Here is a 19,167-nt window from a genome sequence, read left to right on the forward strand (position 1 = left end):
TATTGTTTGTCCAACTTGTCCTCATGTCTCATATGGGACAGCAATCTGAAAGTGACATCATCCACATATTTTTCTTCATGTAAAATCCTACAAGGTAAATGCAGCCCTTTTAAATGCCATTTGTTTACTTCTGTTGAATTTGATGAAGAATGAACACATTGACTCCTCTGGCCAATACTATGAACAGAAAAATTAAATGAGAAGACTGATTTAAAATGATACTTCTGTTTCAGTATGAAGCAAGTGCACAGTGCATTTGTTAGTATGTGAATACAATTACCAGGATGATGCTACTTTTACTGACGCTCTGTATTTTATTTTAAAAGGTCAGACATAAGTACCTTCTCCTGACCATACAAAGTAATGCATTTATATACCCATTGCATTTATACCCATTGCAAGAAAAATCAAGAGAAGCCATTTTTCCCATGTGCAGCATTTAGCCTGGGTTTCAGGTGTTAGGATGAAGGGAAGAGATGAGGTACTTTTAGACTTTGAACCAACACCCACTGCACTTAATGAGAGCCTCTCAAAAGAAAATCCCCTTCTTCCTCTACAGAAGAGCCATGGTTAAGTGGACAGTAGGTACCTAGTTAGCCTGTAATTCTGTTTCAGGTAAATCTAAGGGGCACAGTCCCTGCAGAGGCCAGTACAGCTGGGGTTTGGGGTCAAGACACAAATGGTGGGTGGATGAATGCTCAGAAAAGTGCTTGTTCTACACAGTGCCATATTCGCTGTTCTGCTGGGATCAGCACTGCTAAAACTTCCTGAAACATTTTTAAAATACCCCATTACAGCTGTTAAAACCAACTAAAGGAATCAAAAACTTTTGCCAGGTATCTGCAATGCTGACAGATCTTTTTATAAGCCTACAGAATGTGTTTCTAAAAGTTTTATCACATTAATTGCTTTGCAAGAGGCTCGCTTTGTCATTGCCCATTGGCGCCAAGTTTGTAGCTCACTGTCACAATAGGCAGTATATCCACTTCAGTGGTACCAGATATTTATGGAATAAAAAAAAATATTTTAGTATCAAAGAAGTATTTAAGCCTTTAACAGGATGGATTACCAGCTCTGTCTCTGAAGAGGTGTACAGACACATATAAATATTGTGGCTAAACTGACACTGAAGAATTACTCCCACAATAAGCTTATCTCAGAGAACAAGAAATTAATTAATTTGCTCACAGTGCAAATAATTTTTCTTTCTACTACAGACCTAATTTAAGGAGCACAGTAAGTTCTGGAGCCAATTTTTTACAGAAGATTTGCACAGTATGATTTAGCTTAACAGCATCTCGTTTGCCAATGCTTTTTTTTTCCTATCTTCTGCAGAGCATTCTAAACAAAATCCTCATCCAAAATTTTCTTTAGAGTAGAAAAATCATGAAAGAAACTTGGGTGTCTACATGAAGAATTTGATTTTTTAAGAGCAAATACAGTCTTAGGAGAATGAAACATTCTTGTATCCTCTTAAACTCTGCTTTCTGGACTTCTAAGGATGAATTACTTCTAAAGACTGAATATCTCCCTAGCAGGCATTTTCATATTATATATGGATGGCTTGGTCTGTCCTGCTACAAACAGAAGATACTCCAGAATATGCTCAAGAAACACATTTTCCTTAGTGTAGGGATTATATGTCCTTCCCCATGGCTGGTCTCTGAGCATTGCCTATATCCCAACTCCACATTCATATGTACCTACCAGAGCATGCAGGGTTACCACATACTAGATTTGGAGTCATCCAAGCACATAATGAAAAATATGACACAGTATAAAAACCAAGCTGGGATCAAGCCAGGTTTTCACCTGGCTTTTGACCTCCTTCATATTTGTGACTTGCTCTCTGGACACTAAATAAACCTTTTCCATCCTGTTCTGCTACCTCTTAATAAGGCTGACATTCTTCTCATAAAAAGCTCCAACACTCTTTCCTCCCACAGGAGAGCTACAACTAGACTGTAAGTGTCTGTTCTAAACAGATTGACATATTAGGGGCAATTTGAAAATGTGGCAGACAGGGCATGCATGTAGTTTAGTCTAATCACTTCCATCAAAATTTTGCTCCAATGCATGGACCTGTTCCATCTGGAAACAGATGATTTGAGTTTGGGAGGAATGGGTTGCTTCTGAGGGGTCAGCAGGTTTCTGGGTGGCAATGGGGGCATTTGGTGATTTGACAGAAGGAACTACTTTTATCTTCAGAGCAAAATGAGTTTTCAGTGTAGAGATATGAGGAGTAAATGTATCATTCATATCTGAACAGGTGTTAAAAATCTTATCCCCCCAGCAATGCAGTAAAGTAGCTGTACTGTTATGTCAGACTGTGCTCCCACAGCAGAGTCACATCTATGGACAGCATATCTGAAACGTTGCTATCTCTATTTTAAAATAATCTAGCATGGAATCAGAGCAGGAGCTCCAGACGTTGTCACCAACAGTTTGTGGTGTCTAGGTGGGTGAGTCAAAGATAATCCATATGGTGGTGATAATACAATATGGAACTTAAGCTTAAATCCTAACAAAACCTACAGTTATCTACTATAAGAATATTTTTAAAATCTGATTTTAGGTTCTTCAAGGAAACATGTTTAAATTATGGCCCACACCATTTATAATTAAATCAATAGAGAATCATCCTTGTTCGTAATGTTCAGATATTCTGAATATGTGAATTATCTGAATACTTTTACTTCAAGGTTACTTTTCTCATAAAATTTGCATTTGATTCTGACTAGACAAAGGCATGTAAATAAGCCCAAAGTCATAATACAGTGGCTTTCCCCATATAAAATCTGTAAGTTGATTAAGTAATAACAGAGCCTCCTCATGTATCAAGATAATTACATGATATACCAAGACTTCTCTGGTCATCTTAGCCACTGCTCAGTAATTTTTAATATCAGCTTATCATGTGCTTTGACTAGCTATCAGCTGCCTGGACTAACAATAGTAGAGAGGATATTAATTTAGCACTGGAGATGCATGCTGTAGTTTGACCCAAATACATCCTATTGTTGAGGACTGCTTGGTGAAATTTTGCGGCTTCCTTCTTACTTAGGAATTAAATTCAGTGGAAATGTTCTGATGAGTATTTGTCAGAAAATGTCAATGTGTGAAACACAAACTTTTATTAAAAATGTCTTGGACTTGACAAGCTTTTGCCAAATGCTTGAGTGTTCTAGGTCATAGAGCCTATAGGAGAATCAAAATCCTTCCATGGTGTGCCTATCCCCAGGATCTTCCCAAAGACAGGAGCACAGCTCTTTCAAGATCCACATTTTCAGAGTGGATCTTTTGATAAATAACCCAAAACTGGCTCTGCAGTGGAGCTGGGAATCAAACCCCCTACCTCTATCCAACACAAGCCCTGCCATTTTAGACCACTCCTCAGTGAATTCAGCACCTGGCCAATATGAATTAGACAATTAGAGGTTCACAGAATGTCTACGAAGTATAGCAAGCATTTTTAATATTGAAAAAAGCACAGATATTTTAAAACTATTTACTTTGTAACTTTTGAAAACAAGATTGTTCCATTCCAGTTCTTATCTGAAAAAAAACTTCATCATCATATACTTAGAGAGGGTAAGGACCCAGCCTTGATCAGTGACCTTGCTTACTAACAACATATTAATGCCTGCACATCTGTACACGAGCAGCACATCTTGAAAAAGCCTGCATTTATGCCTGCTTATCTGATTCTAGAGCTGAGAGCTTATAGACAGATGTTTCCCACTAAACAGAGAAAAAGACTCTCCCTTGCTTCAGAGAAATGTTAAGGAAGTTCTTGCTAGCAGATGGAATAGAAGATTCTTTAAAACTACAGCATGGATGTGGAATGGAAACATTGATGGCTCCCTTATGATTTCATTGACCTTTCTGTCAGTAAGAGAACTCTTAAGATGGAGATAGTCTTTAGTGAATAAAACCTGATTAAACTCTTTTCAAGCCAACTGAAAAAAATGAAACCAAAAGGCACCTGCAGCACCTTTTCTACCTCAAATAAGCACGAGATAATAGAATAAGTTAAGTATATTGATGCACTGAAAATATTACTTTAATCTGATTCATGTAAGGAAGTCAAATTGCAATTACTCTGGTGACCCATCTGAGCAGCGACCTGTTTAAAATGTGCATTTAAAATAGTAGTTTTGGATTTGAAATCTGGTAGTACCTCCCTCTAACACAGACTTCCTCATCAGCTTAAGCAAACTAGTTGATACATCAATATCTCCTGTGCAAAATGAGGAGACCTACAGAAGTCACAGGAGCTCAGGAAAATATCCATTGAGAACTGCAGAGTGCAGGAAATTTAATAAATCAGCTTTTGAGTTTTTGTAAATATGGTAGGGTTTTAATGTAAGCTATCCTCACAAAGTATAATATGTAAGCAGCCTTAATGATAGTCCTTGCAGTTTTCATGTTTTCTATATTTAGAAATAATGTAACAAATTCAAAGATATTACAACTGTGGGAAAACCCCTCAGGATTAGAAAAGAAACATAATGGAAGTAGTAATCAAAACAGATCACTTATGATTTTTACTTTTCCCCCAGTCTCACTGAGAATCTCTGAAGACTCATTACGTCTTATTTGAGGAATAAAAATGAAGCCTCTCTTCTGTAATTTAGTTCTGTTAGGAATAGCATTAGAACTGCTGTAATAGTTTAAATACACAAACTATGTGCATAAAAATATTTCTCAAAAGAAATAGTTATATTCCACCTCCTCTAGAAGATCCCAGTAATCACATGAGTTTTGCTTCAGCAGACTCAATCTAACAAAAGTCTTTAATTCACTCTCCATCAAGACGAGATGTGCCCCCTCTTTAACACCTGGATGTTCCCAGGTTAGGTCCTCAGGCTCCCCTCCACCTTTCATCCTTCAAAGTGCCTTTTTTGCCTCACATGCTTCTATAACCCCTCTCTGAGACCCTTCCCTTGGGAACTGCTCTGGTATCTGCCTGCAACTGCCTTTTGCTGTGACATTTTTAAGCAGGGAAAGGATTGTCTCAACCTTACCAGATGGGAAGTAGTGGTGGGATCAGGACACGGGCTCTCTGCAGTTTCCTACACTGACTGGCACTGTGGGAAGGTGGCTGCTACATCCTGATATTCTGCAGGCAAAATACCTCCAGGAAATACTATTATAGATCTGTCAGATTTAAATAAGCAACAGAATATATCATCAACTTTCACTCACAACATAAGGGCTGTCTGTAAATAAGTTAAATGTTTCTGAGTCTGGACTGTGGAGCTCTTCCTACTCCTGTGCATTCAACCATCTTTCTCCTGCCACAGCCTCCTTCCTCCTCCATAACCTTCTCTAGCTTGACTTTGCTTGCTACTGTACTTCTACTTTTTCTCTCTTTTGGTGTCCTGCCTTCTCATTGACATCCAAGGAATTGGTACTATCTTATGCTCTCAAATAAAATCCTTTAACTCCGGTTTCTCTCTTCAGCCTTTGTACCTACTATTACCAATGAGTGTGACTCCTCTGCAAAAAGAATCAAACGTACATTTGTGATTCCCCTTCATTTAAAACTCCTTTAATAGAGCAGTAGCCTCTACTACTCTCCTTTATGTTGTTATGGAACTTTTCTGGAAGGCATCAAGCAGACATACAAGTTTGGTTGTGAAGAGCCATTAATGTTATACAAAATCACAGACTTTCATTTGATGAGCACTTAATGAACATGTGTAAATACCTAAATGCCAGAAATGTACAGAAAAAAAATTGTGCAATGAAAATAACCTCTTCACAAGAACACAAGAATATTAAGTGCAAGCTTATGCTTGGCAGATCTCATATTTTTATAAGGAGATTTTATTTTAAAAGAACTTTCAGGAGATCCTGGATAAAAAAGAGTTAAAAATTAATTCCGGTTCAAGGAATCACATAATCACAGAACAGGAAAGGTTGGAAGGGGCCACTGGAAGTCATCCAGTGCAACCTCCCTGCTCAACCAGGGTCATTCTAGATTACATTAGTCAGGACTGTGGGCAAAACCTATCTGAGCAACCTGTGCCAGTGCTCAGTCACCTTTAAAGAAGCTCTTCCTTATATTCAGGTGGAACTTCTGTGCATCAGTTTGTGCCCACTGTCTCTTGTCTTATTTGGCACATCTGAGCCTGGCTCCATCCTCTCAACACCCTCTCTTCAGATACTTACACACATTGATGAGGTCCCCTCTCAGTCATCTCTTCTCAGTGCTAAACACAGCCAGCTGCCTCAGCCTTTCCTCACAGCAGAGATGCTCCTGTTCCTTAATCATCTTCACAGCCCTTCCCTGCCTCTTAGACTCACTCCAGGAGCCCCACGTCCCTCCTGTACTGAGACAGATACAGCACACCACACGAGGACTCACCAGGGCTAAGCAGAGGCATCAAGACCTCATCAAGAGGGAGGATGGTAGCAGACACAAACACTTTAAGAAAGCCTGCCACAGTCAAGGACGTCAAATTCACTTTGCTGAGTGGTTCTCTTTAAACCTGCTACCACAGCTTTATCCCAGAACTCCACAGCTGACAGAAAGCTCAGGTGTCACACCAAAGGAAAGGCAGCAACACACCCCAGCACATGGCACAGGACACCACTGCTGCAACCACCTCACAGGCCTGGACAGCTTTGTCCATGATGTGATGCTCTCTAGAGCTGGATGTAGCTGCTGCTTCCACCCTCCCAAATGAGCACATTTAATTGTTCTTCTAGAAAACTTTTTCTATAGAAGATAGGACAGCCTGTGATATGACACTTGTTAAATTATGACTAGAAATTAAAGGAAACTATTAAGCAAAGTGTCAGATAAGACAGTAATCCACAGTTTGTTCAAAAAATGCTGGAAAGGATCTTCATTCTCCCAGTAAGAATATGAAATAACATTATCTACTTAAGCCCATGACAGAGAGTTCCAGAATGCACAATTCAGAAAACAAACAAAAGCTTGCTCTTTTTATTTTCTTTAATTATTATTTTTTATTTATTTTCTTTTTTGTTTACTTGGATAATTTTGGTTTTTGTCGCCCATTTTGGTGGAACTACTGAAGCTAGTTTTCTGCTCAACATTTGCCACTTTGTTTTGCTCAGTCCTAAAAATGATCAGCTTTCTCTGCAAGTACATAGGGTCCTTTGTGACCACCAGGACATCTAGGAGGGCAGTCACTCTGTGAAGGCAAGTGTCCAGTGTGATATCATTCATTCTGCTGTAGGGTGTTTGTTTCTGGAATGCTGCCCAGTTACTTCTGACAAGCTGGTAACGTTGCAAGCCCAATAATACATTGTGACACAATTAAAAATGAGGGGATTTTGTACCAATTTCTATTAATTTAAAAAGACTGAGTCAAGTTGCTTCTTTTGTCCCCAGGAGAAGTGCATCATGAAGTCTACAGATTGTGCTACTCAAACAGTAGGTTTTTCCTTTCATTTGGGCAAATAGCCAGGCAATGAAGAATTTCTTATCCAGAAGAACTAATGGCTGCCTCTGTCACCTTTTCCCTTCAATTATTTAGACTTCCTCCACACTTATGCTGGCTTCCTGCTGGCAGCAGCGTGGACTGTGTCTATTAATCATTAACTGTCATTGTGCTTTAAAAGAAGGAAAGTGAAAAGGCTTTTTAAGAACAAAAATAGACCTTTCTTTATTTCTTGTGAAAAATAAATGACAGCTGTGTGCTACCTGGATTTACAGTGTCTTCAAATATATTTTCCTTTTTTTTTTTTTCTTAAGGAATAATTAACACCCTGGACAAATGAGAAAATTGGCTGATCCAAGCAAATACATATTCCAGGGCTTCCTTTTTCCTGTCATATCAAGGTCCAGTAGCCTCTGATAAAGCTTAAAAGTCATCCTCAGCCACCAGCTGCAGACAAATACCAGGAGAACAGGACCACTTTCTCTATGTAGCACTGAAGGCTTAGACCATTAAATCAATGGAAATCTGTCTCTTCCCAAAGATCCCCTTCACTGTTTCCCAGGAGCCCTCCCACCAGCGTGTGCTCTTTGGCCTCCTGTAACAGACTTGAAAATCATCATTCTTGTACACTGTCAAGATCAGCAGAGGACTTTGTCCACTGTAGCAAAGTGTGCAAAGAAGCAACTGCTCACCTGCACCACCCTGGGATGCATGTATCCAGTGTGCCTCCTGGATTTTGGGAAATTGCACTGTGGGTTAAACCACCTGACAGGAACTTCAGACAAAACAAAGGTGGTTCTGTAGTCCAATTATCTCAAGTCTAAAAAGACACAAACAAGGTTTGGGGGAAGCTATAGCCCACAGACTCATTTGCTGAGTCTGGGTTTCCACACTTTTCCCCACAAACCGAGAAGGTGCAGGAGAGTTTTTGGGGTGATGGCAAAACCTTTGGTCTGCATAAAACAGAGGAAGTGAACATCCACTACCAGAGATTGCAAGCTGAGTTTGGGTCAGATAATAAACAGACCCTGTGTTCCAGATTTCAAGGCAAGATGTATTCTATTGCCATCTGTTTGGCAGTTGTCTGGTGTCAAGTGGGCAATGCTCCTTATCTCTCTTCCTGAGTGATCATAATCAACAGGGGACATCTGCTGATAAGGGGCTATTGAATGTCACTGCATGGCTGATAAGAACTATAACATCCCACTGTGAGATGCTCCGCCCAGAGGGAGGAACCAAGCATTTTTATCCAGATATAAATCTGGAGATTCTGACACACCAACACAACTCTTCTTCACTGGATTCCCCAGAGGAACAGCAGCTGCTTCTACTTCCACGGATCTGCAGAGGAAGAAGACACCCCTTTCCTACAGGACCCCTGCTCCAACAGAACCACGCCTGACACTCCAGGAGGACTGCAGCCCCTTTTCCAACCGGACTGCTACCAGCACCCTGACCAGCAGGGTGTCAGGTTGAGTTCTGACTCTGTCAGTGTTGTTCTAGTGTATTGCATTGGTTTATTTTATCCATTTATTTTTTCCCTTCCCTATTAAAGAACTGTTATTTTCTGCTCCCATATTTTTTGCCTGAGAGCCCCGTATTTAAAATTCGTAGCAATTCGGAGGGGTGGGGAGGTGGGGAGGTCCTCTAGCAGGCACCTGTCTTTCCAAACCAAGACATCCTGCAGATGGTGCTTTTTATCATGCCAATTGTCTTCTCTTCTATAAACTAGCTTGGTTGTAAAACTCCCCATCACACCACAGGAAGATCAAATTCACACAGGACTTTCACATGAGAGGCATCTCTCATGTCCCAAAAGGGTGCACAAACCATCAGAGACCCCTGCAGTGCTCCTCAGACACATTTCTGAGGCCTTCCACCAGAGGACTGCACACAATCCACAAATGTTACAACAGATCCAATGTTGTAAAAGACGATGTCAAACTACCCCCAGGGAAGGTGCTTGGGCATTCCCACCTGAACCTGAACATATCCTAACTCATTGAGCTCTGCTTCGTGGGACTCTCACCACTGAGAAGACCAGGAGAACCAGGGGGACACTACTGGATATACAGAAGTGGTGACTATCTTTCTTAATTTGTCTTTCTGCCCCTCTCTTTCTCTCCCCCACTCTCTCTTTTCCCAATTTCTATCTCTCTCTACCTCATATTACTGTGAAATAAAATCCTTACTATTGGCTTTGGCATATGGTCTTGTTTGCCCCTTAATTCAGGCAGAGGCATCTCTGATAATAGCAGTAATTGGATCAGAACACCTCCTGTGCCGTCCCTCCCTGGTAGGTCATAGACAGCATCCTCCCCTGCATGTCCTCCCAAGTGGCCTTCCCACTGAGGAGTCCACAAGAACATTCCAGGTCCAGATGATGTTTCCCTGAGCTTGGATTCCCCACAGTTTGTTTTCCTGGCAGTTCTTCCTCTTCCTCAGCTGTGTGCTACTCTGTAGCAGAGCTGAATCCTGGCCTGTACCAGGCCAGACAGAACAAGATCATTCCCCAAGCCTTGAGCTTTAAGAACACATAAAGCTCATGCCATGTCTGCAAACAGGAAAACAGTCCAACATCCACTTTAGTACATACTCTCAATTTTGCTTCTTAGAGACTGAAAAGCCACTATAAGCAGAAAATCACATCAAAATGCTGCTATTCACTGCACACTGTTTTTCCACTGTTTTGAAATACACTACTGCCACATACCTGACCCAATCACTCCAATAAATAATTCATTGTATCTCTCACTCCAGTGCTTTCCTACAGGGTCCAAGAAAACAGGATTTCAGAGAAAATAACATGTCCATTGAAAAAATGGCCATTTGAGTGTAAATAATGAAAATCCCCCTTGAGCTGTAGCACATCCTGACAGGGATAGAAGTCAGCCCCAGTTGGAGAGAGAGAAGTGAGGACTGAAGAGAGCTGAATCTATATGGCAAAAAAAATGTTGTCATTGATCATCTTAGTGTGTCCTGAAAACACAGCAAGACTCTGAAATGTAACAGCTAAAAGGTGCCATCTGTTTCTATACTGTTTCAAAATGTCCCAAAAGCCCTTAAGAGCACAAAAGTAAACAGCTTTATACATTTCACTGTGATACTAAATTAAGTTTGTGAGTAATAAGTTTCTTAAATTTTGTGAGACTTTACTATTGTCAGACATTTTCAGTGCTGTTTTCTCTGAGCAATCATGATATTGCTGCGCTCTGAAGGCACAGACAGTTATTTGCTAAAAAAATTATTCAGAACTGTGCTTTTATCTTCTGAACAGCTCAGCTGCCCATCTCCTTTGGAGAGCAGCAGTCAACATCTATGACACCTTCTCTGTGAAGAATGAAACTTTAATTCATTCCTAAATACAAGTCACACCTATGTCAAGAAACCTCTGTGCTGCTGATGTCCCAAAATAGTGCCAAACTGTGGCCACATTACTTGCCAAGCAGTCCTGCAGAGGCAGACAGAACCAGCACCTGCTCTCAGCTGCTAATGTTTCACACCTCAAGTTTGTGTCTTCAAAGAGAAACAGTGTTAAAACTCAGTTTTGGTGTCATACCTTAAAACAAAAATTGAAAAAGGGACACAATACAAACACACCATTCCAGGATGCAATGTTTGTGAAAAATTCAAAATATGCTGCTGCTCAAGGGAGCTATGAAGTGGAAATCACCAAGGAGGCGCCATGGTAACTTGTAACACCTGTCTGCCCTCAGTGATTCAATGCCACAAGTTGAATTTAGCAGAGAATGTGGATCAAAATGCATTTTCCAGGTGAAGAGTTAAATGACATCTTATGCAGTTGTGTTATGACAGTACCAAAAGCAGTCCTCTCAAGACTAGTAGACTCAAGTCCATTGTCCTGGCCAAATCCTGACTTGGTAAATTAGATTATTTCTCTTTTTTTTAATAAAATTCTTTCATTTTAAGTATCACAACAACTGAAATTTGTAATGGACCTCCAGTGCAACCTGGAGGGTCTTATGCTTATGTTTTTCTCATGATTTCTAATGCTTGCATCATTCCTGTGAGGCAAGGAGATACTGCAGCTTGTATCTCTGCTCCCTCACAGCTTACTAATGAGGAAATGATGCATATAAACTTACTGCTAAACCTATTCAGTCATCAGCTGCAGCTTTGACTCCCTAGCTTGTGCATATCCCTGGAAATAATTATTTTATTAGGAAGGAGGCTCTCAGAAACCATAAGACTGAATGACCTAAATTAGCAATTACGGAACTAGGGACTCAGCAGCGGCCAAAGATGCATCATGATCACCTGGAATCATATCCTTAAATTTCTGAGATGAGCTAGTCCTAATTCACTTGTTTAGTCATTACAAATGTTGACAGGCCTTGGAGTTAAATCCTGACACCTTGACCATACCTCATTCAGTAGAAAATTCCATCAGCAAGTTGAAGAGAATACATAACACATATTTGAGGCAAAGAAAACCTAAAGGAAAACTATTTTACTTAGCAGCATATTATAATACACCGTAACACATCTTTCAACACCCTGTAACAAACTAAAGCCTACATACTTTGTCATGCATACAGCACTACAAAGACACAAAATTACTGTAGGCATGAGAATTTGGGGGGTAAATACATTCAATGCCCTGCTTGGCCTGGAGGGAATCATCTTCCTGACTCAGATATAATAATTTGTTTCATCCCAGTTCTATCTCTGCTCTGTCTCCTACTGAAATCACCAGCTGTGAGTACTCACATCCTCAAAGGAAGACACTTCTCCTCATCTTTCACATTTTTATGTCCTTTCATGAACAAATTAAAAATGAATTGGGGGGGGGGGGTGATGATAAAATGCTTTCAATTGCTTTGATTCCTTTCTTTTTGTAATAACAGAAAAAGAGTAAAAACAGCCACCTCAACTGAGACTTGAGGAGAATTTGGGGTTGAGTTCCCCAAACATGCCTGAACTGTCCCTTTGCATCTTCAGGCCTCACTTCTTGTCAATAGAAGGCAGCTACAAAAAAGCCAATAAAGCAATTTCACACACTCCTACTGGGAGAACAAGCTCTAATTCTGAAGAAGAGGGAATTTATTATTTTTAGAATTTTTTGTGGGTAGTTGGACACCTTAAAGTAGAGCTTTTACATACTTGTTTTTATAAAAGATTTAAAGCCATCCAACTGGTTTCAGTTGGCATCCAGACAAACAAGAGAAAATTGTGTCTCTTGGAAGAGAATCTGCCAACTCTCTTACACAGGAAAACTAAAAAAGGAGGGACTGCACCCTTCAGGCAGCTCAGCTGATAGGAAATATCAAATGGCATGTAAAGCACACTTACCTGCTCCCAGAGAACTTGGCAAAGATTGAGTCAGAGGCTGGTGCCTGGAGTTAAGCAGCCACTGAGTGTCCAGGCACTTGTCTCTGCCCGGTGCCCGCTGCTGCTCCCATCCAGCCCAAGGCCAGCAGGCAGATTTTCTTCCAAAAAGAAGAATGTAGAAAAGGGGCTGGTACATCATCTCACCCTAGCAGCAACCTCAATGACTGTAGAGCTGGGAGCCCTGAATCATTTTTGTTGCCCCTCATAGGACAAAAGGTGTCCTGTGGAAACAGCTGAGGGAGCTGGGCTTGTTCAGCCTGGAGGAGGCTCGGGGTGGATCTCTGCTCTCTACAGGCACCTGAAAGGAGGGTGTAGGGAGGGGGGGCTGCTCTCTCCCAACAGTGAGAGGAGTAGAGGAAATGACCTAAAGCTGAGGCAGGGGAGATTCATATTAGATATTAGAGCAAAGGTTTCGCTGTTAGGGTAGTCAGGCACTGAAATAGGCTGCCCATGGATGTGGTGGAGTCACATCCCTGGAGGGGCTCAAGACACATCTGGATCTGGCACTGGGGGATGTGGTTTAGGGGTTACAGGGGCAGTGCTGGCTGGATGGTTGATGACCTTAAAGGTCTCTTCCAACCCTGACGATTCTATAATCCTATTTTTGCATCTGCTGGTTTATACACACCTACATTGATGAAAAACAGACTGATGTAATTCCCTACAATAAGCAATGCATAGCTCATGGAACAGAGTTACTGAATTATTTAAATAACTCAGCAAATATGGTTAACTGCCAAGAATAGACTAAACTATTTTTGCTTCTGTAAAAAAAAAAATAATAATTTTACTGAAGCAATTAACCAAATGACCAATAAAGATTATTTTGAATTAAAATTCACCCTTGGATGATAATAGCTGTCTTCATGATTCTTCAGTTTTTACATTGAGGGTGCCTAAGGGCCTTCACAAGCCTTCAGAGCACAGCACTGTACAACTGTGACATGGCAGTGATTGCAAAACATGTCTGTGAAGACATTTGGTAATAAGGTACTCTGTGCTCCATCAACTTACAGAAATCACTATTAGCAACAGTAGACTAGACACAGAAATCCACTGCCACCACTTCTGTGCCAGAATAATCAGATTCAGACAAAGACACTCCCTTTTGTTCTCACTGCTTGCCTCCAAGATTAGCTACATTGTTCTGGACTTGGAAAGGTGGAGGTTTCCTTTACCTCTAGCACAGCTGCAGTATCAATTCAGGATCCAGATGAAAAATAATGGCATATACTAAATATGACTTTAAAAAGTGACAGATGCTTTTCCAGAACCCCTGCAGGTTAAACAAAGCTTAGCAAGCTTTTTTTTTTCTTTTTTTCTTTATTTTGTTCTTAGCACTAAGAAGACAAATTAATGTTGTTATTATAATCCTACTCCCCCAGGCCTTCATATGTCTAAAATAAACTTGCAATGTCAATAAATCCCATAAAATCACATTAACAATGGAGTGTAAATGGCATCATTTTCTATTAGCACAAACACATCAGAGAGCAGTGACTTTATTCTGCACGTAATGTGCACAAATAAATAAATACATACACAGAGACACGAATGCAAAATCAGATTGTTCAATTTTATTCACCAGCAACCTTGCAACATGAATATTTTGACATATGCATCTAAAATTGACTTGCCACTTGTGCAGTAGGTGAAGTTTACTTAGAAGAAAACACTCATGAAACCTGCACAGCAGATGGGTCTCTCTTAACTCAGCTGCAGACAGGCACATTCTCCCCAGGCTCAGCCTCTCCCTAATTTCTGGTTCGGATATGATTCCAAGATTCCTTGCCACAACAATCTATGCAAAAGCAGTGACACAGAAACTTGGACAGGCTCTCAGAGAAGGATCTCAGCCTTCTGTCACTCCTCTTCCTCTACTTTCTGCTTTGTGTTTGGATTGCATTTCCTCAGAGAGAGTGCAATGTGCATCTTCTTTGTTGCCATAAGCAACTTCTAGACCCAGAATCCTTTAGGTCCATCTCAAATGCTGTCATCAAAGGGGACTTTACCACGCTTGTCACCACTACCAGTATACATTCCAGAAGACTAAAGCTCCTTTTCACTGTCCTAGGAGAAGTGTCTGCCAGGGAGGAGCAGGGGCCGCCCCACTGCCCTCAGTGAAAGGGAAGAATGAAGTAAAATGGGGAACTGGGGAGAAGAGAAGCTCAAAACAGCTAAGGGAAGTCATGAACCACAGAAAGCACAGGGAGAGATGAACTAAAAGTGAGTGGTTGGAAAAAAAATGAGGACAAGGCAGGGAAAGGAGGGGGAAGAACAACGACGGATCCTTACATTGCCCAACAAAGAGGACCTGTAGCCAGAAGGGAAAAACAGGTGCTGGGCAATGGAAAGAGACAAACATACTGGACAGGAATCTGGGAGATGTAGGAAAGAGCTGGTTAGGACAAGCAGAATGGGATAAAGAAATGGAGAGTAGTGTAGGATAAAGTCCTAGGGACTTTAGGGAAGCAGAACAAGTGTGTGAGCACTCTCGGAGGGCAGACTAAGGAGGGAAAGTGTGGCTTAATGAGTAAATTAAAAGCACCTGGGAGCATGTTTTGCCTATTTTATTGTAACTACCCTTAAGGATGATGCAGGACCATCAAATAAAGCAGATTGCAAATTTACTTTTAGCTGAGGTTAGGAATGGGGCAAGGAATTAAAGGAAAGAACCACTTTCACAGCTAAGAAAGTGAACATTGTATAGGGGGAGGGAATGATATTTTGTCCTGGCTTCTACCCCAGATTTCCTATGATGCTAATTAAGTAATTTAAATTTTCAGGGGTGGTCATTAATTCTAGGTTCTTCATTTTCTGGGGACCTGACTTGGAAGTTCTAAGGCTGACACACAAAAACACTCTCAGCTACAACCAAAGCTGATAAAAAAAATCACAACTTTTACTCAGTATCTAATACCAGTTACTCTGAAAAAATGCAGTCCTTGCTGTCTCGGAGAGGGCATCCAAAATTAATTGATACTTTAGGTGTTAGTTTTCCTGTGCTTCAGTGGAACAAGTTTGCTTCAATAATGAAACACAAAACTTCCTCTGGCTTGGGTGTTACTCAGCATTTGGAAATGCTTATTTACTTACTAACTTAGGAAATTATATGGGACACTTCACAAGTTAAACACCTGCTTCTAACAGGGTCTTCACAGTGACCTGCATGTGTGCCTCCAAACACACCCTGACAAAGAGGTGAAAACTGTTCATTAAATGAACACCCCTCTTTTCTGCACTGAGATATGAAAAAGGATTGTAAAAGAGAGTGCTGGGTCAGTTAATTTTAGGTTGCTGTAACACTTATGTGCAACAGGGTAAAATTTAAAGGCATATGGGCAGATTTGAATGTATCACTGCATACTCTATGTGAATTTATTTATCTATACTTTTTTTATGTCTTTTGAGTGTGTACATGTTTGTATGCACCTATGCTTGGAGAGTGTATATCTACATATGTGTGCAAGGGCTTCTTTTAATCTTCCAGCAGAAACTAACACACACCAAAAAAAAAATTAATCATGTTATTTTAGGTCTGAAGAACATTTTAATCAAGCATGAGATGAGATAAAATTATAGATGTGCTGCAGCCACTTACAAGATTAGAGAAAAGGCTATGTTTGCCTTGCCCAGTTTCAAAGAAAACAGAAAATTTCCAAAGGAGATTTAAAAAAAAAAATCCATACCAAAAAAGCCTAAACGGACAAACAAAAACAAACCCAGGGTGCAGACCTCTTCAATTTCCAGTTCGTTGTCAAGCCAGAGGTCAAGGCAGATTCCCAGGATTTAGAATAAAATAACTGAAACTTGAAGGTGGGAATGAAGTACAGCTGTGCTTACAAAGGTACAAACCCAATCAGGTATTAACCTCTCTCTTTTTCTTGAAATACAAAATAATCTGTGTATTGTACAGGTGCATAATCACATTGCTTGACTGCTCCTGAGAGCCAGGATTGCTCCTATCCCTCTGCATTTGTAAATCATATTCTAGGCTGGAGTCCCTCCTTAGAACTTGTGAAAGTGAAGTGATTTGACAACCTAACACATATCCCATTACTGCCTATCCAAAAGCAAAATAACAAAAGGAAAATTTGAAAAAAAAACTTTATGAAATCGTGCAAAGAACACAGAGAAGTTAGCAGAATTTTATTACAGGCTCATGCACAAGAAAAATGTATTTCTGGATTAAAAATAAGGAAACTCAGACTTGTCCTTGTTTTATGAAACTCAAGTTTAACATCCTCTTTTGGATGAAGTAATGTAGGTGTTCCAAAGTGTAAGAACATTCCAGTGGGCCAAAGTGGGATAATCTGCCTCCCATCAATCCCCTTTTGATGATGCAGTGATTAACTAAAGTTGTAAAGTCTAATGAAATGTATGTTTTCCAAATTCTTATTACTTCTGATGAGACTAGATTGTCTCTTTTTTTGCAATCCATACACATTTCCTTTCTTTCAATTACAGACCTTGACGTGTGGTGAAGGCTGCCCCAGCAATGCTTTCAGTGCTTGCCTTTGGATGGCACAACAAACCAACTGTGAACCTAAAGTAAACCAATACAGTGGCACCTCAGTCCCTGCAGTCAGCTCACAAATCTCTGCTGCTCCAAGCAGCTCCTCTAAAAAGAAGCAGGGCAAAATGACTGTCATTCCTGACAGGTTCTCTGTTACAGCTTGTTAACCATGTGCACAGTGACACTGAAGTCTCCACCGAGTCCATTAGCAAAGCCTGATACAGCAACCCATTCACAGCATGGAAGAGATCCATCCCAAAAGTCCAGAGGTGACAGAGCAGTGGAGCAAAGGATGGAAACGTATTTGCACCCAAAACTGGATGGAAAATGGAAGCCTACATCAAATAGTGTTAACTGAACCCTGAGATGGCAGCAAAAGGTCCATATAGCAACCCAGTACCCATGTAAGATTTACTAAGACATGTCTTATTTCTTGCAATCAGTTTCTTGACATAAATATAAACCCAGTAAGTCTCAGCAGCTTGTCATTCCTAATTTGCAAGGCTAATAATAACAAGGGGATTTTTAGTGAAGCATGAATTTTGTGAGCTCTAGTCTCAGCACATCTGTCCCTGCTCTCCTGCCAATCTAACCATTTTGGCAAAAGTAATACAGCACTGTCAAGAAAAAGGAACAGAGGAGGAGCATATAAAGTTTCTCCACTTAGTTTCAGCAGCATCAAGCTGAAGCAGAGACAAGCACAAATAGATGGGATGTTCAGACAGCCATGGCCATGGCTCCTGTAGTAAGGAGCTTGCTCAGTCTCAGCACATCAGCACCTTGAGGCAAATGGTGCCTGGGGAACGCACCGAGTCCTCATTAAGCTGCCAAAAACAGGCACAGAGTCACAGGGTCTCGTTCTTGCTTAGAATGTGATTTTATTGCCTCCTTCTGTCTGTCGCTCTAGGCAACTGCCTTCGTCGCCTGCTCGTAAAACTGGGCCAGCTTGCTAGGGAGCAGCAAAGTAACACTCAGCTTTGAGTTACTATATCACCAGATGATGCAATTCTACACAGGAATCTTTTAATTTCCACACAAAAGACGAGATGCTGGTCAATTTGCAGACCCTTAAACCTTGATTTTTGACCTGATCTTAAAAGTTTGCCTTCCCAACTCCTAACCAGTAAATAGTTACTGGTTTGGAACGAAGGCAATAGCAAGGTTGCACAGGCAGCCCCTAGCAGAACCAGGCTCTAAATATCTGAGGAGAACTGATGGGCATTTTAGGTATATACTACAGTGCTTTATTTTAGGACACAGCAAAACACTTTATTTGAAAGATATAAATAACACCCCTCAACTATTGTGGCCTTGTCACATACTTGGTACAGTTTTTCCAGAAGTGCCAGCTACAGGTATGCCTCCAAACAGAAGTACTGAGCCTGTCTCCACTGACAGCAGTGAGACTGAAATTGAACTACTACCAAGTGCTTTTGCACACTCCACAATATATATTGAAGTATCAGAACACATATAAACAAGAACTTAAATTACCTGGCAGACAGAATAAGTGTTTTCTCATAGTTATGTTTGCGTCACAACACTACCTGTAGCATATAATTCAGGTTACTTCCCAAGCTCTTCAACACAGTAGAACTGATCTGTCATGCTCATTTTCAGACAACTTGACTCAGAAAGCTGGTTTTGATTTGCAAACCCTTATCATGCTGGGTTTAAGCCAAAACAACTTGGTGCATTTTTTACTGACCACGATGGATGTGAATCAGGACTACTGAATTGTTCTTCCTACCTTCAGTATCTTACCATTTCCTGTGGGACTACTCAAGAAATAAAGCACCACTCTATTTGAGTTACAGCAAGATCAGATCATCAGGAATAACTAGACTTCACTCATGTGTTTTACCAAGGAATTAATTTTGT

The sequence above is a fragment of the Fringilla coelebs genome, assembly GCF_963513975.1.
Source record: "Fringilla coelebs genome assembly, chromosome: 4".
NCBI lineage: Eukaryota > Metazoa > Chordata > Aves > Passeriformes > Fringillidae > Fringilla > Fringilla coelebs.